This window comes from Nicotiana sylvestris, chromosome 4 (assembly GCF_000393655.2).
Source record: "Nicotiana sylvestris chromosome 4, ASM39365v2, whole genome shotgun sequence".
Taxonomy (NCBI): domain Eukaryota; kingdom Viridiplantae; phylum Streptophyta; class Magnoliopsida; order Solanales; family Solanaceae; genus Nicotiana; species Nicotiana sylvestris.
The window spans coordinates 168,259,053-168,285,430 of NC_091060.1; the positions used below are offsets into that span (position 1 = coordinate 168,259,053).

General features: G+C 42.4%; 1 protein-coding gene across 1 annotated transcript in view; it reads left to right on the forward strand.

The window, feature by feature from the left end:
• Positions 1 to 26,378, forward strand: part of LOC138890497 (glutamate--tRNA ligase, chloroplastic/mitochondrial-like) — a 47,667-nt gene that overhangs the window by 13,981 nt on the left and 7,308 nt on the right. The gene's annotated exons all lie outside the window — the stretch shown is intronic.

The following is a 26,378-nucleotide window of genomic DNA, read 5'->3' on the forward strand; positions in this document are numbered from 1 at the left end:
GACATGGGCACACCATAAAGACAAACAATCTCCCGGATATAGATCTCAGCTAACCTCTCGGAAGAATAGGAGACTGCCAAAGGAATGAAATGTGCTGACTTGGTCAACCTATCAACAATAACCCACACTGCATCAAATTTCCCTTTAGTCCGTAGGAGTCCAACAACAAAGTCCATAGTAATACGCTCCCGCTTCCACTCAGGAATCTCAATCTTCTGGAACAAACTACCGTGCCTTTGATGCTCGTACTTAACCTGCTGACAATTCAAACACCGAGCCACATGACCAACAATGTCCTTCTTCATTCTCCACCACCAATAATGCTGCCGCAAATACTGATACATCTTAGCGACGCTCGGATGTGTACCGGGAACTATGGGCCTCCTTTAAAATCAACTCTCGAAGTCCATCCACATTAGGCACACAAACTCGACCCTGCAATCTCAGAACTCCATCATCTCCAAAGGTAACATGCTTGGAACCTCCGCGATGCACTGTGTCTCTAAGGACACACAAATGAGAATCATCAAACTGCCGATCTCGGATACGCTCCAATAATGAAGAACGAGCAATGGTGCAAGCTAATACACGGCTGGGCTCAGAAACGTCCAACCTCACGACTGATTGGCCAAAGCTTGAACATCCAAAGCAAGCGGTCTCTCACCAACCGGAATATAAGCAAGACTGTCCATACTGGCGGACTTCCTACTCAAAGCATCGACCACCACATTGGCCTTTCTCGGATGATATAAGATGGTGATATCATAGTCTTTCAACAACTCCAACCACCTTCTCTGCCTCAAATTCAGCTCCTTCTGCTTGATCAAGTACTGCAGACTCTTATGATCCGTGAACACCTCACATGCCACGCCATACAGATAATGCCTCCAAATATTCAACGCGTGAAAAATGGCTGCCAACTTCAAATCATGAACCGGATAGTTCTTCTCATGAATCTTCAACTGTCGTGAAGCAAAGGTAATGACCTTGCCATCCTACATCAGCACCGTACCAAGTCCAATACGAGATGCATCACAATAAACCGTATAAGGACCTGAACCTGTGGGCAAAACCAACACTGGTGTCGTGGTCAAAGCTGTCTTGAGCTTCTGAAAGCTCGCCTCACACTTGTCTGACCATCTAAAGTGGCCACCCTTCTGAGTCAACCTGGTCATCGGGCTGCAATAGACGAAAACCCCTCACAAACCGGCGATAATAGCCTGCTATTCCCAAGAAACTCCGGATCTCTGTAGCTGATACTGGCCTAGGCCAGTTCTTGACTGCCTCAATCTTCTTCGGATCAACCTGAATACCCTTTGCCGATACAACATGACCCAAGAATGCAACTGAACTCAACCAGAACTAACACTTCAAAAACTTAGCATACAACTGACTATCCCTCAAAGTTTGAAGAACCACCCTAAGATGATGCTCATGCTCCTCCCGGCTGCGGGAATAGATCAAAATATCATCAATGAAGACTATCACAAATGAATCCAAGTAAGGCCTGAACACTCAGTTCATCAAATCCATAAAAGCTGCTGTAGCATTTTTCAACCCGAATGACATCACCAAGAACTTATAATGGCCGTAACGAGTGCGAAAAGCTATCTTAGGGACATCGGATTCCCTAATCCTCAACTGATGATAGAAATATCTCAAGTCAATTTTCAAAAATACCTTGGCACCCTGAAGCTGATCAAACAAATCATTGATCCTCGGCAATGGATACTTATTCTTGATTGTAACCTTGTTCAACTACTAGTAATGAATACATATTCTCACCGATTCATCCTTCTTCTTAACAAACAACACCGGCGCACCCCAAGGCGAGACACTAGGTCTAATGAAGCTTTTTTCAAGCAAGTCTTGCAACTTCTCCTTCAACTCTTTCAATTCAGGCGGAGCCATACGATACGACGAAATAGAAATGGGTCGAGTGCCCGAAGAAAAATCAATGCAGGAGTCAATATCCCTATCGGGTAGCATACCCGGCAGGTATGAAGGAAATACCTCAGGGAACTCACAAACAACAGGCACATAATTAATAGAAGGAACCTCGACACTAGAATCACGAACATATGCCAAATAGGCCAAACACCCCTTTTCGACCATACGCCGAGCCTTCACATAAGAGATAACACTACGGGTAGAATGACCAGGAATCCCTCTCCACTCTAAATGAGGTAAACCCGGTAAGGCTAAGGTCACAGTCTTGGCATGACAGTCCAAGATAGCGTGGTAAGGTGATAATTAGTCCATCCCCAATATGACACCAAAATCAACCATGTCCAAAAGTAACAAATCTACACGAGTCTCTAGACCCCAAATCACAACTATACACGAACGATAGACTCGATCTACCTCAATAGAATCACCCACCGATGTAGACATATATACATGGGAACTCAAGGAATCACTAGGCATGATTAGATACGGTGAAAAATAAGATAACACATATTAGTATGTAGACCTTGATCAAATAGTACTGACGCATATATATTACAAACCAGAACAGTACCTATGATAACTACATCGGAAGCCTTAGCCTCAAGCCTGGCTGGAAGAGCATAACATCAGAGCTGGACCCCACCACCCTGAACTATATCTCTGGGATGGCCTGCTGCTGGCTTGCCTCCACCTCTAGCTTCCTGACCTCCACCTCTAATACCTCTACCTCCACCTCTAGCACCTCCACCCCACCCCTAGCTGGCGGAGCGGGTGGTGGAACACCTGGTGCCTAAACCATAGCACGTGAACCCTGCTGCTGAGAACTGCTTGGTACTCGAGGGCAATATCTAGCAATGTGCCTCGTGTTGCCACAAGTAAAACAAGCCCTCGGCTACTAGGGATGACGACCTTGAAAACTCTAAGGTGGCGGTGCATTGATAGAAGCTGGTGGTGCACTGTAGGACTGCTGATCATAATACTGCATATGAGAACCACGACCACCTGAAGCACCATGAGAAACCTGAAGTGCCGACTAAGAAGGCCTAGGAGGATGTCCTCTACCATACTAATCCCTACCTCCAGACGAGGCGCCACTGAATCTGCCTGAATGACGAGGCTTTTTGTCAGACCCCTGACCACCTCTCTGCGATAGAACTATCTCCACTCTCTTGGCCATATTGGCTTCCTCCTGAAAAGAAATCTTACTCCTTGGCTCCCTAGCCATCTAAAATCGAATCGGCTGAATAAGTCCCTCAATGAACCTCCTCACCCCCTCTATCTCTCAGTGGGAAGTATGATAAGAGCATGACGAGCCAAGTCGATGAATCTGGTCTCATACCAAGTAACGGTCATAGAACCCTGCTGGAGACACTCAAACTGCCTTCGGTAGATCTCTCGCTGGGTGATAGGGAGAAACTTCTCCAGAAATAGCTGAGTAAACTTCTCCCAAGTCAAAGCTGGTGATCCGGATGGACTAGCCAAACAATAATCTCTCCACCAGGTCTTGGCGGATCCAGACAAGCGGAAAGTAGCAAAGTCAACCCCATTGATCTCCACTATCCCCATATTCCTGAGAACCTCATGACAATTGTCTAGATAATCCTGGGGATCCTCAGAAGATGCATCGCTGAAAGTAGTAGTGAAGAGCTTGGTGAACTTGTCCAATCTCCACAAAGCATCGGCAAACATAGCTGCTCCATTACCGGTCTGAGCTACCACACTCGGCTGAACTACTCTAACTGGCTGAGTTGCTGGAGTTTGAAACTGGGGAGCCATCTGCTCCGGAGTGCGAGTAGCAGGAGTCTGGGCTCCTCCTCCAGCCTAAGTGACGGTTAGTGCTACAGGAAGCAATCCTGCCAGAGTGACGCTCTCCATAAGGCCCATTAGACGGACCAGAGCATCTTGGAGTACTGGGGTAGCAATAAACCCCTCTGGGCTGAGCTCCGCCCGGAGGCTCCGCCGTTGGTACTGCTGCTTTGGGCTGAGCTCTGCCCCTACCTCAGACTCTAGCACGACCTCGGCCTCGCCCTCTGCCTCTTGTAGGAGCTGCTACTTGGGGCTCGGGCTTCTGGTTAGTGGATGAGGAAGCGCGTGTTCTCGCCATCTACGAAAGAACAGAGTAGAAATTCAATTAGCATTGAGAAACCAAACCGCACGATATGAAAGAATAAATGTGAAGTTTTTCCTAACTCCGTAGCCTCTCGGGGATAAAAATAGATGTCTCCGTACCGATCCCTCAGACTCTACTAAGCTTGGCCGTGAATTGTGAGACCTATGTAACCTAAAGCTTTGATACCAACTTGTCATGACCCAGTTTTTCCGCCCTCGAGAGTCGTGATGGAACCTACTAATGTGAGATAGGCAAGCCGACTGCTTGATCAATCTACCTTTTTTCCATTTTAATCCTTTAGCAATTATGAGCAATAATTTAAAGATATCGGAATTTAAGACAAGCGAAAGAAAAATAATAAAACTATTGAGTATATCCAATACAACTGTTTAAACAAGACTACCCAGAACTGGAGTCACATCTTCACAAACAGTCTAAGAATACTACAAACAAGGTCTGAATGAAATACAAAATCTGTCTCTAAATAAATAAAAAAAACAAGATAAAAGATAGGAGGAGACGCCAAGGCCCGCAGACATCTACAGGACTACCTCGGGTCGCCTGTATGGACTGAAGATAGCACCCTCACTGCGGTCCAAACGCTCCAGTATCAGTATCTGCACACAGTGCAGTCTGTAGTATCAGCACAAACGACCCCATGTACTGGTAAGTGCCTAGCCTAACCTCGGCGAAGTAGTGACGAGGCTAGGACCAGACTACGAAATAACCTGTGCAGTTAATTCATATACAGTGCAAATAAAGCAGATAATTACAACTAAAGTTGGGCGGGGGAAACATGCTGCGGGGAGTAACAAATAACGATAGAACAACAATAGAGAAATATAAGGAATGCCATAAATCAATTACTAGCAAAGATAAGGAAATAGAAGAACAGGTACACACGTAATACCATTGCAGGCGTGCAACCCGATCCCATTTCATTTGATACCGTTGTAGGAGTGCAACCCGCTCCCATTTCATATATTATCATTGCAGGCGTGCAACCCGCTCCCATTTCATATATTACCGTTGCAGGTGTGCAACCCGCTCCCATTTCATATATTACCGCTACGGCATGCAACCCGCTCCCATTTCATATATTACCGTTGCAGGCGTACAACCTGCTCCCATTTCATATATTACCGTTGCAGGCGTGCAACCCGCTCCCATTTCATCTATTATCGTTACAGGCGTGCAACCCGCACCCATTTTATATATTACCGTTGCGGCGTGCAACCCGCTCCCATTTCATATATTACCGTTGCAGGCGTGCAACCCGCTCCCATTTCATATATTACTGTTGCAGGCGCGCAACCCGCTCCTATTTTATTTATCAACACCGATCATAAAAGAATCCCGACAAGGGAACAATAATATTACAACAACATCCATTCAAGGGAACAATAATATCAAAACAAACATCCCAGCAAGGGAACAATAATATGACAATAACATCCCGGCAAGGGAACAATAATGATAATAACATCCCGAAAAGGGAACAACAATGATGATAACATCCCGGCAAGGGAACAACAATGATAATCCTTATATGAAGCACAATAAACCACAACAGAGTTATAACAATTACAATACAAGACTCACGGGCATGCTTGACACTGACGTATAGATACTCGTCACCATGCCTATACGTCGTACTCCACAGTTAACATGTAGCAAATAAGATACGACTCCAAATCCCTCAAGCTAAGGTTAGACCAAACACTTACCTTGAACTTCCACGGCCAACTCAAGCCTCAAACATCACTTTTCCTTTTGGATTTGGATCCAAATCGATTGTATCTAGACATAATCAACTTAATAACATCAATAAACGCTAAACAATTCAATTCCAATGCTTAGTTATAGATTTCCTATCATTCTTCCCAAAAAGTCAAAAATCGACCCCGGGCCCGCATGGTCAAAACACTAGGTTCGAACCAAAATCCGATCACCCATTCACCCACGAGCCCGAATATGTAATTAGTTCCAAAATCCGACTCCAAAACGAGGTCTAAATCCCAATTATACAAAAAGCCCTAACTCTACCCAAATCCTTAATTTTCTACCCTTAAGAACATGATTTAGGCCTAGAAATCTAATGGATGTTAATGGAAATTGAAGAAAATGAGTCTAAGATTACATACCTATGGATTTGTGGTGAAGTTCTCTTTCAAAAATCGCCCAATTTGGAGTTTGGAAGAAGAAGTTATGAGTTTTGGGTTAAATCCTGTATGTGTTCTGTTACTGTTTAAATGATAGGGCAAAAAGATGCTATGTGATCGCGAACAAGACTATGCGATCGCATAGGTTTGACTCTCCTGACCTACGCATTCGCGAGCTAGGGGCCGCATTCACATAGGGTTAAAACTACCCAGCCCCGACCTATCTCTTATTCTATACGTTCGTGTCAGCCCGGGTACGTTCGCGTAGAGTGAACTCCTAATGTGCAGAATACAACCCAACATAGCCCGATACCGGGGTGTCACTAGTCATGAGCATCTAAACAATCCGGAATACTCCAAACCAAACTACAAAGTTTAATATAAGAACTAAGAACATGAAGAAATAAGATAGAGAAGAGCTCCGGGCTGTAAACGCCGACAGCTACATAGAGACTCCTCGGATCCGCCTAAGCTAGAAATGATCAGTACTCGGGAGCGGGACCAGATACGCCTGAATCTGCACATAGGGTGTAGGGAGTAAAGTGAGTACTCCAACTCAATGAGTAATAAGCATAAAGAAAGACTAAAAGCAGGAAATCACGTAAGGCACAAGGCATGCTATAATGAAGCATTAAAACCCTTAAAAATAGTAAACCAGTGAAAGATAGGTAAAAGTCCTTTAACTCAAATTTAACTTCATAAAAAGCCTTTTTCAACAATTAAGCAGGTAATTTGGCAGGCAATTAGGAAAAGAAAAACACATAAAGGTTTGCCCCTCAGGCACAGTATCAACAAATCCGCCCCTCGGGCAACATCTCAGAACAATACCAGCTCTTCGGGCTAAATATCACATCACAATGGGTACCCATGCTTACTAGGGGTGTGCAGACTCCTGGAGGGGCTCCTTACGACCCAAGCGCAATATCAACCCATCTCGTGGCATCACCACTAGGCTCTCGGCCTCATATCAATCAAGCCACCCCGTGGCGTACATATCTCAGGCCCTCGGCCTCATAATCATAACCAAATGTTTCCTCACAACATAGGCCCTCGGCCTTACTCAGTCAAAATCCTCACAAGCCACTCGGGCAATAGTAAAACATGATTCTCAACCCAAAACATCATTTAAAAGATCATTTAAGTGTTAAAATAGAGTAAACATGGCTGAGTACAAAAACAATGAAATATAACATGACTGAGTTCAAGTATAAAGTCACAACAGTGAGAAAATATTAATAAAAGTCCCCTAAGGGTTCAAATAGTTGGCATGAAACCCAAATATGGCATTCAACCCATATAATGATGATAGCAAATAGATTTCAGTCAAATACGTGGTAAAATAGTCATTCAGGACGAACTAAGTCACAATCACCAACAGTGCACGACCCCACGCTCGTCATCTAGCGTGTGCGTCACTTTAATATAGCACAATGATATGGAAGTCCGGGGTTTTATACCCTCAGAACATCATTTACAATCATTACTCACCTCGAACCGGTTAAATCTCTAGCTCGTGGCGCCTTTGCCCCTCAAATCAGCCTCCACTCGCGTCGAATCTATCCAAAATCAGAATCACGGCGTCAAAATATGCTAAGGGAATGAAGCCCAAGCAAAAATAATCAATTTACAACACAAATTCTGAAATTACCAAAACCCGACCCCTGGGCCCATGTCTCGAAATTCAATAATTTTTACATCAGTAGGTTCCTTATCTAACCATGAGTTCATACATATCAAAAGTTTTGAAATCCGACCTCAAATGGTCCTTCAAATCCTCAAGCAAAGGTCTAAGTTTCCAAGCCGTAGTTTCCCAAATTTTAGCCCTTAAATTCCATTAATTATAGCTCTAATCCGTGAAATAATAGCATAGGAACGAGTTTTAGGTCCAAATTCCTTACCTCAATGAAGTTCTCTTGAAATCTCTCTTCAAAATCGTCCAAAACGCTCCCAAGCCGAATTAGAAATGGTGAAAATAGCTCAAAATCGTGAAGGAGACAATTTATACCTTCTGCCAGACATTTTCGCATTTGCGACCTTATAACCGCTTCTGCGGTACTGCATTTGCGCCCAATCAACCCCTTCTGTGGTTTTCACTTATGTTCCTCTATTCCGCATCTGCGATCCCTTATCTGCATTGTGACATCACAGATGCGGTCCTCCTCACTGCTTTTGCGGTTTCCTACCTACATCCCAACTTTTGCTTCTGCGACCTTTTCCCGCATATGTGGCGTTGCACTTGCGGTCCCCAATTCGTAGGTGCGGAAATACCAGAAGCAGCACAATCTGCAGCTGCAACAATTCCTCAAACTCCCCGTCAACCATCCGAAATCACCCCGAGGCCCCCGAGACGTCAACCAAAAGCACCAACATATCCCAAAACCTTATTCAAACTTGTACCAATCTTCAAAACACCTCAAACAACATCAAATTAACCAAAACACACCAAATTCAAGCCTAAGTTCCCAAAATCTTCCGAATTCCTCTTTTGATCAAAACCCAACCAAACCATGTCCGAATAACCTAAAATTTTGAACACATATCCCAAATGACACAGCGAAACTATTATAACTCTCGGAATTCCATTCCGACCCTTATACCAAAACCTCGCCTACCAACCGAAAATGGCCAAAATATCAACTTCACCAATTTAAGCCTAAATCTACTCCGAACCTCCAAAACTCATTCAGATCACTCTCCTAAGCCCCAAATCACCCCTGAAGCTAACCGAACCATCGGAACTCGCATCCGAGCCCTCTAACACATAAGCCAATACCCGGTTGACTTTTCTAACTTAAGCCTCTTCAAAAGAGACTAAGTGTCTCAAACCTTACCAAATCCTTTCCGAACCCTAACCAATCAACCCAATCGCATATAGAACCATTATACAAAGAAATTAGAAGCAGGAATGGGAGAAACGAAGCGGTAACTCATGAGACGACTGGCCGGGTCGTTACATCCTCCCCAACTTAAACAAGCGTTCGTCCTCGAACGAGTCAAGAAACATACCTAAAGCCTCAAATAGGTGAGGATATCTGCTCCGCATCTCCCGTTCGGTCTCCCAGGTAGCCTCCTCCACGGGTCGACCTCTCCGCTGCACTTTCACTGAAGCTATATCCTTTGACCCCAACTTTGGAACCTGACGCTCCAAAATAGCTGTTGGCTCCACATCATAAGTTAAATCACCATCCAACTGAACCGTGCTGAAATCCAGAACATGAGACATATTCCTAATATACTTCCGGAGCATAGAAACATGAAATACCGGATGCACACTCGACAAATTGGGTGGCAAAGCAAGCTCATAAGCCACCTCCCCAATCCTCCGAAGCACCTCAAAAGGCCCAATGAACCGAGGGCTCAATTTACCTTTCTTCCCAAATCTCATGACACCTTTCATGGGAGAAACCTTCAATAGAACCTTCTCACCAACCATGTAGGACACATCTCGAACCTTCCTGTCCGTATAACTCTTTTTGCCTCGACTGCGCTGTACGAAGCCTCTCCTGAATCACCTTCACCTTTTCCAAAGCATCCTGCACCAAGTCTGTCCCCAATAGCCTAGCCGCACTGGGCTCGAACCAACCAACTGGAGATCTACACCGCCTCCCATACAAAGCCTCATATGGAGCCATCTGAATACTCGACTGGTAGCTGTTGTTATAAGCAAACTCTGCAAGCGGTATAAAGTGATCCCATGACCCTCCGAAATCAATGACACAAGCACACAACATATCCTCTAATATCTGAATAGTGCGCTCGGACTGCCCGTTGGTCTGAGGGTGAAAAGCTATGCTCAACTCAACCTGAGTACCCAACTTTTGCTGCACAGACCTCCAAAACTATGATGTAAACTGAGTGCCCCTATCTGAAATGATGGAAACTAGGACAACATGCAAGCGAACAATCTCCCGGATATAGATCTCTCTGCTAGCCGCTCTGAAGAATAGGTAGTACACACATGAATGAAGTGCGCAGACTTGGTCAGCCGATCCACAATCACCCAAATAGCATCGAACTTCTTCAAAGTCCGTGGAAGTCCAACTACAAAGTCCATAGTGATCCTCTCCCACTTCCACTTTGGAATATCCATCTGCTGAAGCAAGCCACTCGGTCTCTGATGCTCATATTTCACTTGCTGACAATTGAGACACCGAGCTACAAATCACACAATGTCTTTCTTCATTCTCCTCCACCAATACTGCTGCCTCAAATTCTGATACATCTTCGCGACACCCGGATGAATGGAATACCGTAAGCTATGGGCCTCCTCTAGAATCAACTCCCAAAGCCCATCCACATTGGGCACACAAATTTGGCCCTACATCCTCAATACCCCATCATTACCAATGGTTGCATCTTTGGCATCATCATGCTGGACTCTGTCCTTAAGGACAAGCAAATGCGAATCATCATACTGGAGCTCTCTAATGCGATCATATAGGGAAGATCGAGAAACCACACAAGCCAATACCCGACTGGGCTCCGAAATATCTAACCTCACAAACAGATTGGCCAAGGCCTGAACGTCAACTGCAAGAGGTCTCTCCCCAACTGGAATATATGTCAGACTCCCCATACTCACCGCCTTTCGGCTCAAGGCATTGGCCACCACATTGGCCTTTCCCGGATGGTACAATATAGTGATATCATAATCCTTAAGCAACTCCAACCACCTCCACTGCCTCAAATTGAGATCCTTCTGTTTGAACAAGTGTTGGAGGCTACGATGATCAGTAAACACCTCATAAAACACACCATACAAGTAATACCTCTAAATCTTCAATGCGTGAACTATGGAAGCCAACTCCAAATCATGAACGGGGTAGTTCTTCTCATGGTGCTTCAACTGACGAGAAGCATAAGCAATAACTCTACCCTCCTTCATCAATACACAACCAATACCAACTCTCGAAGCATCACAATACATGGTATATGAACCTGAAGCAGATGACAGAACCAACACTGAGGCTGTGGTCAAGGCTATCTTGAGCTTTTGAAAGTTCTCCTCACACGCGTCCGACCATAGAAATGAAGCACCCTTCTGAGTCAACTTGGTCAAGGGTGATGTGATAGTTTGAACAAAACGGCGATAATAACCCGCCAAACCAAGAAAGATGCATATCTCTATAGCCGAGGACAGTTTGGGCCAACTCTGAACCGCCTCTATATTCTTCAGATCAACCTGAATACCCACGCTGGACACCACATGCCCCAAGAAAGCCACTGAACTGAGCCAAAACTCACACTTGGAGAATTTTGCATAAAGCTTCTCCTCCCTCAATCTTTGCAACACAACTCTCAAATGTTCTGCGTGCTCCTCCTAACTATGCGAATATACCAGAATATCATCAATGAAGACTATGACAAACGAGTCAAGATAAGGCCGGAACACACTATTCATCAAATGCATGAATGCTGCTGGGGCATTGGTTAGCCCAAAAGACATCACCAAGAACTCATAATGACCTTATCGGGTCCTGAAAGTTGTCTTAAGAATATCCGAATCCATTATCATCAACTAGTGATAACCTGAACGGAGATCAATCTTGGAGAACACTCTCGCTCTCTGAAGCTGGTCGAATAAATCATCAATGTGAGGAAAAGGATAATTGTTCTTAACTGTTACTTTGTTCAATTGCCTATAATTAATGTACATACTCATAGTGCCATCCTTCTTTTCACAAATAGAACCGGTGCACCCCAAGGTGACACACTAGGCCGAATGCACCCCTTATCAAGGAGTTCCTAAAGCTGCTCCTTTAATTCCTTCAACTCCGCTAGTGCCATACGATACGAAGGAATAGAAATGGGCTGAGTGCTCGGCACCAGGTCAATACCAAAATCAATTTCCCTATCCGGTGGCATGCCCGACAGGTCTGCAGGAAACACATTGGAAAAATCCCTTACAACTGGAACAGAATCAATACTGGGAGTCCCAACACCGATCCCTCACGAAGGCTAGATATATAAGACAACCCTTCCCAACCATGCACTGGGCTTTCAAGAATGAGATCACTCTACTGGGAACATAATCAGTCACACCTCACCGCTCAATCTGTGGCACACCCGGTATAGCTAATGTAACTGTCTTAGTGTGACAGTCCAGAATAGCACGACATGGAGATAGCCAATCTATGCCTAAAATGACATCGAAATCCACCATACACAATAATAAAAGATCCACACAGGTCTCCAAACCCCCAATAGTCACCACACACGATCGGTACACACGGTAGAATAATAGTATCGCCCACCGGGGTAGATACATGAATAGGTGAAGCAAGAAACTCACGGAGCATACCCAAATAACGAGCAAAGTATGATGACACATATGAAAAGGTGGAACCGGGATCAAATAATACAGAGGCATCTCTGTGGCAGACTGAGACAATACCTGGGATAACAGTATTTGCAGCAATAGCATCGGGTCTGCTTGGAAGTGCATAGAAGCAGACCTGACCGCCACCTGATCGACCTCCCCTTCTGGGGCAACCCCTAGCTGACTGACCTCCACCCCTAGCTAGGTGGGTGGGTGATGATGAAGTAACAGGCGCTAAAGCCGATGACTAACCCCTCTGCTGAGATGAACTCGCAAGACGACGAGGGCACTGCCTCCACATATGACCCATCTCTCCAAACTCATAACAACTCCCAGGTGCTGGAGAAGGGGACTGAAGGGAACCCCTTGCACCAGAGTGACTAGAAGATGCACTCGACATAGAAGAGCCCTGAACTGATGGAGCACGGGACGAACTCTGAGCTGGAAGGGCACTAAGTGATAACTGGCCCTGATGAGAACTATGAGAACCATAACCCGATAACGCCCACGATAACCTGGGTGAGCTGGCTGAGCATGCCTAAATGGATGACCTCTACCATGCTGAAACTGACCTCTAGAAGGAGTACCAATATAACTGCTGGATCCTCGAGGCCTATTGGCCTCCCTCTCCTGGCGATGAACAGACTCAATCTCACGGGCGATATCCACAATCTCCTCAAAGGTAGAACCAGTCACCCTCTCCCTGGTCATGAGAATACGAAGCTGATAAGTGAGGCCGTCAACAAACCTCCTAATCCTCTCTCTATCTGTCGAAACCAACCAGATGGCATGACAAGCTAACTCGGAAAACCTAAACTCATACTGCGATATAGTCATCTCCCCTTGATGCAACCACTCAAACTACCTGTGTAACTCCTCTCTGCGAGACTGCGGCACAAACTTCTCCAGAAAGAGAACAAAGAACTGCTGCTAAGTAAGGGGTGTTGCACCAACAGGCCTACGCCTCTCAAAATCCTCCCATCAAGTGAAGGCAGCTCCAGAAAACTAATAAGTAGTGAAAGCGACCCTGCTGGTCTCCAGAATACCCACTGTACGAAGCATCCTCTAATACTTATCCAAGAAACCCTAGGCATCTTCGCCCTCTGTACCACTGAAGGTCAGAGGCTGAAGTCTACCAAACCTCTCCAACCTACGCTGCTCGTCCTCTGGCATGGCAGGAACTACATAGTCCTGAGCAGCTGCAACCGGCTAAGCTGGATGTGCCCCCGGCGTCTGAAGTCCCTGCATGACCTACTCAAGCGTGCGAGCGGCGGGAGTCTGATTGCCTCCCCCGGCCTAAGAAGTAGTTGTGGCTGTAGTGGCTCAAACCGCCTGAGCTATTCCAGTGCAAACTGATAAGATCTGAGCCAAGGCCTCTTGAAGACCCGGAATCACAATGGGCACAGCTGGTGCCTGAGCTGGTGCTGCTGGAGCATCTATAACTGGGACCTGATCCTGAACTGGGGCAGCTGGTGGATCTGCAGGTGCTGCCCTAGCTGCTCTGCCGCTACCACGACCACGACTGCGTCCTCGCCTCTGGTGGCCACAGTTGGTGGTACTAGTGGTCATTCATCCTGACCGGTAGTGCGTGTCCTCACCATCTATGAGAGAATAGAATAATATAAGTTTAGTACTCGGATCAACAAATTCGCACGACAAGAATTTCAAGAATATGAATTCTATGTTTTGAGGGAATTCACTTGTTTTTAAAATGAATTCTATGTTTCGAGGCCTTAAAAATCTCTTTTAGCATCACCTCGATTTGCGTGCTCAGTCCGGGCGCGTAGCCGGAAAGCTTATATGTGAAAATCTATGAAAAATGATAAATTTTGACTATAAAATGAATTAATTTGACTTCGGTCAACATTTTGGGTAAACGGACCTGGACCCGTGATTTGACGGTCCCGGAGGGTCTGTAGGAAAAGATGGGACTTGGGCGTATGCTCAGAATCGAATTCCGAGGTCCCAAACCCAAGGAATGAATTTTTGAAAGAAATTATTTTCTGAAAAATATAAAGGTTTTTTAAAGTGAAATGTTATGTGAAACCTATGGTATAGGGCCCGTATTATGGTTTCGGAGCCCGGTACAGGTTCAATATGATTTATATGTGTTGCCGGTAAAGTTTGGTAAGAAATGGAATCCATTTGACGTGATTCAGACCTTAAATGCAAAATTAATGTTTAAAGAAGTTTTGAGAAATTTCATTGATCTTGAGGTTTAATTCGATGCTCATGATGTTATTTTAGTGATTTGATTACACGAATAAGTCCGTAGGATGTTTTTGAGGTTGTGTGTATATTTGGTTTGGAGCCCCGAGGGCTCGGGTGAGTTTTGGATAGGCCATAGGGTGCATTTCGGACTTAGAAAATTGCAGGTTTTTCAGCTGTGCATAGCAGGCCTGGCTCGCAAGTGCGATATCGCAAATGCGAGCGGCTTGTCGCAATTGCGAAAGAAGCCTAGGCCAGCTCCCTCTCGCAAATGCGAAGTTTCCCAATTTGGCCAGTGATCGCAAATGCGATGCCTGGTTCGCAATTCCCAGCTCGCAAATGCGAGCCTCCCTTCGCATTTCTCAACCCCGCACAGGTCGCCCTGTTCTCATTTCCCACATCTACAACCTGCAACTTTTATACTTAAACGAATTTTAAACCCATTTTCACATCTTTTCAAAACACAAACTCCCTAGGGCGATTTTTCAAGAACAACTCTTCTTTCAAATCGATTGTAAGTTAATTTTAACTCATTTTCTTCAATAATTAACATCTTTTAACATGATTTCAACTCAAAATCAATGATTTTCATGGGGGAAATTGGGTGTTTTGGGTAGAACCTAGGTTTTTCAAAAATTGGGGATTTGGACCTCGATTTGAGGTCCGATTTCAAAACAAATTATATATTTGGGTTCATGGGGGAATGGGTAATCTGGTTTTGGTTTGAACCTCGGGTTTTGACCATGTGGGCCCGGGGGAGATTTTTGGCTTTTTGGCTAAAACTTTGGGAAATTCATTTTCATGCATTCGAATTGATTCATTTAGCGTTTATTGATGTAATTAAGTAAATTGTGACTAGATACGAGTGAACTGGTGGTGGAAACAAGGGGTAAAGCTATAATTGAAACGTGAATTGTGTTTGTGGCATCGAGGTAAGTGTTTGGTCTAACCTTAACTTGAGGGATTAGGAGTCGAGTCCTATTTTCTATGTGGTAATTGTTGAGTACGACGTATAGGCATGGTGACGGGTATCTATACGTTGGTGTCTAGCATGTACGTGAGTCTTTATATTGTGATTATCATTACTTCGTTGTATCTTTCATGCCTTGGTGATGGTTTTTATCTGTTGTGTAAAGGTTGTGGAAGGAATTGTGACCTATGAACATTGAGGAGCGTTGGCTGAAGTTGTGTCACGAATTGTGAAAGTATAAGTGATAATTGAACCTTTAGAGCATTAGCTCGAGTTGTGAAGTGAATTGTGAAAGTATAAGTGATAATTGAACCTCTAGAGTTTGGCTCGAGTTGTGAAGTGAATTGTGAAGTAAAGGTGACAAAGAGAGGAGATCATTATGTTGTCACCCTTGCCGGGCCATTGTTGATTTATTTGTTATCTCCCTTGCCGGGATATTAATGTTATTGATGTTGTTACCTTGCCGGGACTTAATTGTTAAATTGTTGTTCCCTTACCGGGATTCTTATTGTAATTTCATTTATTCTCTTGCCCTATTGTTTGTGATTGTTGTTTGGGTGAGGAAGAGAGTTAAAGCACGAAGGGTGATGCCGTATATGATTGGGAGGAAAGAGTGTAAAGCATGACGGGTGATGATGTGCCGCACGATGTACCAATCCGTGCCGATTATATTGATTATATGGTGAGGAAAGAGAGTAAAAACACGGAGGGTGATGCCGTGCACATTTTTTTTATTATATGGTTGCTTTGATGAGGACGAGAGTAAAAGCACGAAGGGTGATGTCGTGCATTCATTGATTTCTGATTCTTTGTTGATATCCGAGTTATATTGCCTCATTCGTTTACTTGATGTCCTTCTATTCGGAATTGATATCTCCCCCGCAGCATGCTCCCCCTCCTATACTTCACTGTTTATTTACGTACTTCTTTTTTCGCTATATATATTGAATTTCACAGGTTATTTGGTAGTCTGGTCCTAGCCTCGTCACTACTTCGCCGAGGTTAGGCGAGGCACTTACCAGCACATGGTGTCGGTTGTGCTGATACTACACTCTGCACTATGTGCAGATCTCGGAGCAGCTCTTGGACCGTAGTTTGGAGTCGGAGATCCAAGGTAGACCTATAGGCATCCGCAGGCCCTGGCGTCTCCCTCTATCCCTTATTCCCTGTTTCATTTTCCTTACTTCAGAAACAGTGTACGGTTATTCTTCAAACTTTGTATGTAGCAAATCTTAGACCGTTTGTGACACTGTGACACCAGGTTTTGGGTGATTAAGGCTTAAGTAGTTGTAATAAATGCAGATTTCAGATATTTCATTGTTTACTTCCGTTTAAAATTTAAACTTCCATTATTTATACGTTATCGCTTTATGTTTGTTAAAGAGAAATAAAATTGGTAAAAAGGTAATTGTTTGATGATTGGCTTGCTTAGCTCCCATTAATAGGCGCTATCACGACTCCTGAGGGTGGGAATCCGGGTCGTGATATTTGTCAGGCAATTAAGAAAAGATAAACACATAAAGGTTCGCCCCTCGGGCACCGTATCAACAAATCCGCCTCTCGGGCAACATCTTAGAACAATACCAGCCCCTAGAGCTAAATCTCACATCACAATGGGTACACGCGCTCACTGGGGGTGTGCAGACTCCTGTGGGGCCCCTTACGGCCCAAGCGCAATATCAAGCCATCTACTGGAATCATCACTAGGCTCTCGGCCTCATATCAATCAAGCCACCTCGTGGCGTACATATCTCAGGACCTCGGCCTTACTCAGTCAAAATCCTCACAAGCCACTCGGGCAATAGTAAAACATGATTCTCGGCCCAAAACATCATTTAAAAGATCATTTAAGTGTTAAAACAGAGTAAATATGGCTGAGTATGAAAATAGTGAAATATAACATGACTGAGTTCAAGTATAAAGTCACAACAGTGAGGAAATAACAATAAAAGTCCCCTAAGGGTTCAAATAATTGGCACGAAGCCCAAATATGGCATTTATCCCAAATAATGATGATAGCAAATAGATTTCAGTCAAATACGCGGTAAATAGTCATTCGGGATGGACTAAGTCACAATCCCCAACAGTGTACGACCCCACGCTCGTCATCTAGCGTGTGCGTCACTTCAATATAACACAACGATGTGCAAGTTCGGGGTTTCATACCCTCAAAACATCATTTACAATCATTATTCACCTCGAACCGGTCAAATCTCTAGCTCGCGACGCCTTTGCCCCTCGAATCGGCCTCCACTCACGTCGAATCTATCCAAAATCAAAATCACGGCATCAAAATATTCTAAGGGAACGAAGCCCAAGCGAAAATAATCAATTTACAACACAAATCCCGAAATTACCAAAACCCGACCCATAGGCCTATGTCTCAAAATTCGATAATTTTTACATCAATAGATTCCTTATCTCCCCACGAGTTCATACATATCAAAAATTATGAAATCTAACTTCAAATGGTCCTTCAAATTCTCAAGCAAAGGTCTAAGTTTTCAAGCCCTAGTTTCCCCAAATTTAGCCCTTAAATTTCATTAATTATAGCTCTAATCCGTGAAATAATAGCATAGGAACGAGTTTTAGGTCCAAATTTCTTACCTCAATTAAGTTCCCTTGAAATCCCTCTTCAAAATCGTCCAAAAGGTTCCCAACCCGAATTAGAAATGGTGAAAATAGCTCAAAATCGCGAAGGAGACAATTTATACCTTCTGCCCAGACATTTTCGCATCTGCGACCCTATAAACGCTTCTGCGGTACCGCATTTGCGGCCAACCAACCGCTTCTGCGGTTTTCACTTATGTTCCTCTATTCTGCATCTGTGATCCCTTATCCACATCTGCGACATCGCAGATACGGTCCTCCTCGCCGCTTTTGCGGTTTCCTGCCTACATCCCAACTTCTGCTTCTACGACCTTTTTCCCGCATATGCGGCGTCGCACCTGTGATCCACAATCTGCAGCTGCAACAATTCTTCAAACTTCTCGTCAACCATCTGAAATCACCCCGAGGCCCCCGAGACCACAACCAAAAGTACCAACATATCCCAAAACCTTATTCAAACTTGTACCAATCTTTAAAATACCTCGAACAACATCAAATCAATCAAAACACACCGGATTCAAGCCTAGGTTCCCGAAATCTTCCGAATTCCGCTTTTGATCAAAAACTCAACCAAACTACGTCCGAATAACCTGAAATTTTTCACACACATCCCAAATGACACAACTGAACAACTGCAACTCTCGAAATTCCATTCCGACCCCTATACCAAAACTTCATCTACCAACCGTAAATCGCCAAAATATCAACTTCGCCAATTCAAGCCTAAATCTACTCCGAACCTCCAAAACTCATTCTGATCATGCTCCTAAGTCTCAAATGACCTCGCGAAGCTAACCGAACTATCGAAACTCACATCTGAGCCCTCTAACATATAAGTCAACATCCGGTTGACTTTTTCAACTTAAGCTTCTTCAAAAGAGACTAAGTTTCTCAAACTTTACCAAATCCTTTCCGAATCCTAACCAATCAACCCGATCACATATAGAATCATTATACAAAACAATAAGAAGCAGGAATGAAATGGAGCGGTAACTCATGAGGCGACTAGCCGAGTCGTCACACCACGCGATTGCATAGAGTTAAAAACTCAGACACCAGCAACAGTAAAAAGACCAGATTTCTAAGTCTAAAAACACTCCGACGCCTATCCAAAACTCACCCGAGCCCTCCGGGCTCCAAACCAAACATGTACACTACCTCAAAAACACCCTACAGACTTACTCGTGCGATCAAATCGCCAAAATAACATCAACAACCATGAATTTAGCATCAAAATCATGAAATCACCTAAGAACTTCAAAATTTTCCAATTTTCTCAAATACGGTCCGATTCACGTTGTTTTAAGTTCGTTTCTTACCAAATTTCACAGACTCATCTTAAATCATATATAAGACCTATACCGGGCTCCAAAACCAAAATACGGGCCCGATACCATCAAATTTTAAACACATTTTATTTCTAAAATCTCATAAGTATTTCAGAAAATAATTTTCTTTGAAAATTCATTTCTCAGGCTTAGGACTTCGGAATTCGATTTCGGGCATACGCCCAAGTCCCATATTTTCCTACAGACCCTCCGGGACCGTCAAATCATGGGTCCGGGTCTGTTTACCCAAAATATTGACCGAAGTCAACTTAAATTCATTTTAAAGTCAAAATTCATCATTTTCCATAGATTTTCACATAATGGCTTTCCGGTTATGCGTCCGGACTGCGCACACAAATCGAGGTAATACTGAAAGAGGTTTTTAAGGCCTCAGAATGCAGAATTCATTTCTAAAACACGTGATGACACAAAAATATTTCTATAATTAGATTAAAAAGCAATTTGTGCAAATGCATGATGGAATTAAAAAGATATCTTGGCTAGGAGAAATGAATATGTTGATCAACTAAATAAAAGGTTGATTGCAAAATTTTATAGTTAAAACAAAATATTTTTCTGTTTTTGGCTCAACAAAAAATGGTACCAATAATTTACCAAGAAGAAAAATTGTATACTTTAATACCAAACAGCCTTCTACCATACATGTTTGTTGTCAAGTTTATTATTTCTTACGTACTTTAATGTCACAGTATATATAATAGACTAAGTTGATCTTCCATTGTATATAGATTGATTTCGAAGAAAAATATGCCCGTCATGCTACTGAAAAACTTAAATACGCCGAATAGCTTATGTAATAGCACACAAATAGTATATAGAAGTATTGACAATAACGCCACACATGTAAAAATTATGATACTGGTTAATGTGCTTCTAAGTATATTCTTATCCCTGAATTCAACTTTCGTCTCCCGAAACTAAGGAATATCCTTTTAAATTTGTGTGAAAATATTTTTTAGTATGTTTATGTTTTGCAAATATAATAAATAAAGTACAAGGACAAACATCCTAAATATTGGACTATATTTACCGCAATATGTTTTCTTGCACGAACAACTATATGTTGCACTTTCAAGAGGGATATCAAGATCGAAAACAAGAGTTCTGGTTAAGGCAGAGCAACCAAAACATTAGAAGGGAACATACACACAAAAATATATTGTCCACAACGAAGTGTTCTTTAAGATACCACCACATTAAATGCTTTTAAATTATAATACACAATTATCTAACTAATATGACAAAGTTAATTATTTGTGTAAGTTTTGTGATGTCCTTTTATTTTATATTCATGTATTATGCTAATGTAATAATATTTTTCGGCATTTAGATGATTGTTGTATTATTATACATAAAATTTCTCTTATTAATTAAATTTTATTGTTCCTTCATATAAATAAATGTTTAAATCATCATGTGCCATTATTAACGTGCAACGCACGTTCATGGATATTAGTATATTATAAAGGTCCAAAATAGCCTAGAACCATAAAGTTAATTTCCACTAGAAAAGGACACAATTGTCATTATGAACGAGAGTTTTATTTATACGGAGTTACAAAAAAAAACATCATAAGAAGAACATGTTAGAGTTAAAAGAGAAATTCAAGAAGATATTAAGCTACTCACTTTCCCAAAGGAAGAAAATGAGAAAGTCAATGTACCAATTAAAATAGAAGAAGATAAAGAAGCATGTTGACATGGAAAAGAAAGCCATAACAACCATATAACATCCAAATATCTACTTAGTACAGAGTCTAATTAAGACTTTAATTTAGGTTTTTTTACGGTGTATGAGATTAAAAGACTAAATGGTTATGGCTAATGATAGAAAATATTATAGTAAAATATTTAAAAAGCCAACATCCAAGACTTCGAATTCAATCAAAATATTATTATCAAGACTACTGTTGAATACAATAAATCTAGACATTGCCACTGATTCTTCCAAATATATCAATAATTTATTTTTTCAAAAATCTGGGAATACTACCAGAAGTTAATAGCTTCAAACAGCAAGAATTAATAAGACTATATATGTAGAATGTCGAAACTATACATCCCGCCCCGGCCGTTCCCAACTTAGTCGTCACTTCGATTTGGACAAAGGTAGAGCCGAGATCGCGATTGAGGACTTCTGGGCAGAATATTAAATCTCAAAAATGAAGGTTTGAGTTCATAATACAAATTTGATTTTGGGAGCTCGCCGGGAGGCAATTCTTGGAGAGATTTTCAAAGGAGTGATTGGGGTAAGTGATTCTTACTTAGTTTTGGTTAAATTCCATGTTTATGTCTTTGATTTCATCATTTAATTAGTGATTTGGGTTGGAAAATTGGGGGAAAATGGAGGAAAGTTCTTAGGCCGAATTTTGGGAATTTGATCGAGATTTTGGTATCGGATTTGATTCATTTTGGTATGGATGGACTCATGGTTGAATGGGTGTTGGGATTTTATGACTATTATTGGATTCCGAGACGTGTGCTCGGGAGTTGACTTTTGAGTTGACTTTTTGACTTTTGATCAAGAACTTAGCATTTGTATATGGAATTGTTTCCTATAGCTTGAGTTGATCGTATCGAATTCTTTTTGGCTAGATTTGAGGCATTCAGAGGCCGTTTCGCGAGGCAAGGGCTTGTTGGAGTAGAGTTTTGCACAGTTTGAGGTAAGTAACACTTCTAAACTTGGCTCTGAGGGTACGAAATCTCGAATTACATGTTATGTAATTCGTATTGAGGTGATGCACATCCTAGGTGACGAGCGTGTGGTCGTGCACCGTAAGAATTGTGACTTGGTCGATTCCATGGAACTGCATAGCTGAATAATCTTGTTGCTTCCCGCATTTTCACCATGTGTTAGAGCAATTGAGTTGTCAGTCATGTTAGAAATCCTATTTAGGCTCCCTGTTGGTACTGTTGGGAACCACAGAGGTAGTATTACATGTCGAATTATTTGCTTAATTTGTTACAATTGTACTCAGTCACAACTATTATTTGCATAATATATCTTAGTCTCGATTGTCTTTTATTTGATACATCATATCATCATTGTCTGGGCTGATTATCATGATTCTGGTGAGCTGAGAGACTGGAGAGATTAATGACTGAGTGAGATTGAAGGTATATTGTGAGTGCTATTCATGGGATCGGGCCGCACGCCGTGGCATGCTTTATTGATTCATGCCAGTATTTGACTTAATATAGCGCTTGAGCTGGATCGGCCCCTTCGGAGTCTGCACATCAACAGTGGGTGCAATGCTAGTAGTTATTTATATTTGGGCTGGATCTGCGTTGGTTTATTTGCATTTTAGGCTGGATCTGCCCTGTTCTGTGTTGAGTTTTATTGCAAAATCTACAAGCATGTCAAAATTCTTGTAGATTTTAAATTTCTGAGATATCACTGTTATATCTGTTGTAAGTTTCGGTACTGTTCATACTGCATGTGGAATGTGTTACTCAAACTCGTCGCTACTTTCAGTCCAAAGGTTAGATTTATTACTTATTGATTTGGTTGTACTCACACTATACCCTGCACTTCGTGTGCAGATACAGTGTTTTCGGTCACAGTGGGTGCTGATTATCTGAGCAGCTTAGTCATTCGAAGATTTCGAGGAAGCTGCCTGACGTCCGTAGACCTTGACTCTTCTATCACGACCCGAATTTCCCACCTTCGGGACCGTGATGGCGCCTATCATTGCACTCGCTAGGCAAGCCAACGTTACATAATATTTCACATTTTTTCTTTATCCTTTTTATAATTAAAATTTAACAAAACTAAATTAGTGAAAATAAAAGTGAAAGTACATAATTTAACTAATTACTCATATACTATTAACGAAAGCCGAAATAGATACCACCCAGAAATTGGTGTCACATCTCACGAACATTCTATGAATACTACAAGTAATGGTTTGAAAGAAAATACATTTGTCTCGAAGAAAGTAAAACAGAAATGAAGTAAAGATAGGAGGGGACACCAGGGCCTGCGGACGCCTGCAAGACTACCTTGGGTCTCCTGTCTGAAGTATCAACAATCGACCTCTCGATCAGCAACTACTAGCTCCGAAATATGCACAGAAAGTGTAGAGTACAGTATCAGTACAACCGTCCCCATGTACTGGTAAGTGTCGAGCCTAACCTCTACGAAGTAGTGACGAGGCTACGGCGGGGTATAAACAATATATCCTGCAATAGTTTATAATAGGGCAAAAAGAAAATATGGAATGAAATATGACAATAACTTGCATTAAGAAAATACGTAACCTTGTCGTTCTACTAATACACAGCTATAACCAATCCTTAAGGCAGTTTCAACACCAAAATAATGATTCTCAGCAGAAGAAGAATATATAAGCAGCAAATGATGCGGCGCGCATCCCGATCCCACTATATAATCAATAACAGTTTAAACATTCTCCCTTATTACTCCTTATTGCGGCGTGCAACCCGATCCCACTAGTCCACCCTTATTCCTCCTCAATATATCATCCTTATTCCTCCTGTTGCGGCGTGCAACCCGATCCCACATGTCCAACCTTATTACTCCTTGTTGCAGCGCGCAATCCGATCCCACCAGATAATCACAATTCACCCTTATTCCTCCTGTTGCTGAGTGCAACCCGATCCCAACATATCAGTACCAATCATAAAATAAGAACAAGTATTTCACAATTTAGCTCAACACCATCCACAATATTAATACCTCAAATCATAACAACAGGAGATCTATACCATTATGAAACTCCAACAGTTAATACTACACAGCGAGACCAACCAAGGTATACCATGAAACGTCAACAATCCTACATAAACTAACAATATGATATAATGAAACTACGGAACAATTAATACCTTCAATAGGGAAAGCAACATCTAACAAGAAGCAATTAGACATGGAAGCATCAATAAGCAAGTAGCAGTTAAGACAGGAAAGCAATATATAAGGAAACGGGGAAGGGAACAGGCTAAATAAATAATTTGGTGGCGTATAAGTATTCGTCACCACACCTATACGCCACACACATGGGATTTCACATAGCAAATAAGTCGGGGATCCCTAATCCCTCAAGTCAAAGTTAGATCAAATACTTACCTCAAGCCAACGGGTATTTCAAAGCTCAATTACCGCTTTACCTCTCGATTCCACCACCAATCTAGTCATAATTAACATAATAACATCAATAAACGCTAAAGAAATCAATTCCAATGTATAATTATAGGTTTTATAATATTTTCCCCAAAAAGGTCAAAACTCGACCCCGGGCCCGCTTGGCCCAAACTCAAAATTCGGACCAAAATCCGATTACCCATTCACCCCCAAGCCCGGATATACAATTGGTTTTGGAATCCGACCTCAATTTGAGGTCTAAATCCCCAAATTTTGAAATTCCTAAGTTCTACCCAAAAACACCCAATTCTCCCATGAAAAACCCTAGATTCTAGGATGAAATTTTGTAAAAAGATGAAATAGATCGAAAGAAATGAGTTAAGAATCATTTATCTATGATTTAGGGAAGAACTAGTCTTTGGAAAATCGCCTCTTGAATTTTAGGTTTTGAAAAATGGGAGAATGAATGAAAAACCTCGTCCAAAAATCGTTTTGAACAGTTGCAGGTATCAGATTTGCGATCACATGCTTGCAAATGCGAACTTCCAAATGTGAACTCGCAAATGCGGACTTTACTTCGCAAATGCGAAGATGGGCCTGGCTTGCTAGCTTCGCAAATGCGAACAAGTGTTCACAAATGTGGCCTACGTTCTCATCGCAATTGTGACGCTGAGCTTCGCAAATGCGAAGGTCCCCTTCCCAGCCTTTTGATCGCAAATGCGAAATAACTTCGCAAATGCGATGCTCGCATTTGCGAGCCAGACGCGAAGTCTGCAGACCCGAAGCACACCAGCAAAATTCCTTAAGTTCAAATCACTTTGTAGCCTATTGAAAACTCACCCGAGCCCTCGGGGCTCTAAACCAAACATGCACACAAGTCTAAAAATATCATACGGACTTGCTCGTGCGATCAAATTGCTACAATAACACTTAAAACTACTGATTTAGCATCAAAATCAATAAAATTTTTAAGATAGTTTCAAACTTCTATTTTCTCAACCAAAGGTCCGAATCACGTCAAATAAACTCCGTTTTACCAAATTTCATAGACATGATGTAATTGCCATATTAAACCTGTAACGGGCTCCGGAACCAAAATATGGGCCCGATACTAACGAGATCAAACATTTACTAATTTCTCAAAACCTTTGGAATTTCAGTTTAACAATTTTATCAAAAATTTATTTCTCGGTCTAGGGGACCTCAGAATTCGATTTCGGGCATACGCCCAGGTTCCATATTTTACTACGGACCCTACGGGACCGTCGGAACACGGATCCGGGTCTGTTTACCTAAAATGTTGACCTAAGTCAACTAAAACCAACTTTTAAAGGCAACATTATTATTTTTCAAATTTCCACGTAAAGACTTTTTGGAAACACGCCCGGACTGTGCACGCAAATTGATAAGAGATAAAATGAGGTTTTCAAGGCCTCGAAACACGGATTCGAGGTCTAAAACAAAAGATGACCTTTTGGGTCATCACATTCTCCACTTCTAAAACAACCGTTCGTCCTCGAACAAACATAGAAAAGTACCTCAGTCAGTGAAAATATGGGGATATCTGCTCCGCATATCGAACTCGGACTCCCAGGT